Source organism: Acyrthosiphon pisum, chromosome X, assembly GCF_005508785.2.
Source record: "Acyrthosiphon pisum isolate AL4f chromosome X, pea_aphid_22Mar2018_4r6ur, whole genome shotgun sequence".
Classification (NCBI taxonomy): domain Eukaryota; kingdom Metazoa; phylum Arthropoda; class Insecta; order Hemiptera; family Aphididae; genus Acyrthosiphon; species Acyrthosiphon pisum.
Genome location: NC_042493.1, coordinates 68,279,327 through 68,281,880, shown reverse-complemented (window position 1 = coordinate 68,281,880; position 2,554 = coordinate 68,279,327).

Sequence of the window (2,554 nt, the reverse complement as noted above, 5' to 3'; positions counted from 1 at the left end):
TCGTAAAACTAACATACAATTATAATTGAGCGATCGATTGCTATCGAACAAAAATAATCAAATGTTAATTCTGTTAAACTCGTTTTAATATTATTATCATAAATTTGTTACAACCGTAATACAATATTCGTTAACCCGGCATCCGCGTGTTCACTGGTGTTTGCAGGTACATAATATAATATAATGAATTACGAAACAAATCAAAATGTTCAAACCGATTGCAGTGAAACAATGTCAAAAATGAAATGAAATCTACGCGTATTCGACGAATAATGTTTTATAATAAATTATTATAAATTGGGTTTAAATATTATATAAATACATAACAATTATTATATTATTAGTTTTTTATTGCTCACTAAAAGTAAAAGTACTGAAATACTTTTTTTTGCGTTATACCCTATTTGTTAATTGTTATATTACGAATGAAAAAATGTATGAAGTACCAAAAAAAAATACAGACTCCCAGGTTAGGTTTCATACGTAACCACGGTCGTTTGGTTGATGGAATTAGGGCTGGGTATGATGTTATAGAAAAAGTGTGCGCCATTTTTTACTTATTTATATACGGCCGCCCTAAAACTAATTAACTCGACCTAATCATAATATAAGGTCTGGTGCAAAAAGGCATCCTTTACTACCCCGTCATGGAGAAACGTATGCCTATTTCATGCTCTAACACGCGGTGTTATATATACACACATCACGCATATTATATAATAAATGTTGACCTATCGGTTGTCTCTCTTTAACATTTTTTTCATTTTCTGATTTAAAAAATTAGTCACGAAATCCTGCACGTCGTTTTGCGCACGATCGATGGATTCTGGATACAATATAATATAATATTTTAAACTCTGCGCGCAGACCAACGTACAACGTTTACGGCGGTATCTCGTTGTCGATATAATGTGCGTACACCGTCGCGGTAGACATTCGCATTAACAAAAAACCGCCTTTATGATTGACGACGACCAACCCTCCCCCTGCCACCACCGACTGTATAATTATTACGTGCTATATATAATACGTATTAACGAGATATATAGTCGTTGTGCAGTGTATATACACGTATGGTGCATCTCGGCCGATAACGGAACGGTTTTTTATTTTTATTTTTTTTTTTTATCAACTCTGTTGTTTCAGCGACACGCGACGACAATAATCGACGATCTCATCACTAGCGCACATTGTCGGTCGTCATCGCCGCCGTGGTGTTTATCGACAAAATAACTACCCCTCCCCCTCCAACCACTCGTGTACAAAGTCGGTCGTCTGTTTATTGCGCTTATCGTCTCCGGAGCTTGTTAAAGTCTCCGGGCGATTGTCGTGATGCGAGTAAACACGGAGAGGCTTTAAATCGATCGAACTTCACTGCACAATCCCTAAATATCGTATTATTATTATTATTATTATTATGTGTGTGTTGTTATTAATAGTGTGTGGCGTAGTATTATGTAAAATATATAATATACTATAGGGGGCGCGTGTAGTACAGACCATAAAAATAAAATAACATTTAATATACGAAATATGTATTACACATGTTATTATGGCTTAGGTACCGAGGCAGCAGTAACCAACCATACAAAGACTACTAAAAATATAATAGTATAATAATTATTATCGACATATTAAAATATTAGAGAAAACAACTATTGCAAATGCTGTAGACTATTTTTTTTTAAGAACCAATTTATTGCGGAAGCTAATTATTTTAAATGAACTGTAGTATAAATATATTAATGCCTTACCTAGGCAAATAAATAGTGGTTATTAACAATCAGCAGACTGCAAAAAAGTTATGGTTCTGATGATAAAAGCTTATAAAGATTAAATATTATTTATAAAATGTATTTTCAATTATTAGTGCTGGGATTTAAATGTCCTCTAAATCACAAAAAAATGCAAAACAGCCATGAAAATCTTAAAAAATTCAATATAAAAATAAGTTTAAATATGTAATTCTTTCAGTTAAAAAGATGTTTAAAAATTAGGAAATAGGAAAGTAAAAACATTGTCTATAATGGTTTCAGTAGCGTGTTGAATTTTATCTATTATAGGTACACGTTCGAGACTATATTAAACCACTATACATATACCTACCTCTAACCTCTACAATATGCTTGATTTTATTCCAATAACATATTTTGTACATCAATGTTCGTTAGAAAAATAAATTGTGAAAAATGTAAAAGTGCCATAAAAAGTTGAATAAATCAAAATATGCAAAGTAAAAATATCATTAATATAATCAGTTTCACCTAAAACACATTTTCCACTCACTCAATCGACTGACGACTGAAAATTCAGTGATTAAAATACTGAAAATATATAATTTCATATAGCCATAGTAGGTAGGGAAGTAGACTAAAAATTGTTATTGTGTCCATGGCTTGCATTTGAAAAAAATTACGTTTTATGTTATTTACAATTTTTTATTTAATAATAATTAATTAAAGTATCTAATGTAATAAAAAATATATAACAAATAATGCTTAAAGTCATATTTTGAGTTAATTTGAATCAATATAGTATTACTAGTTGTTTCGAA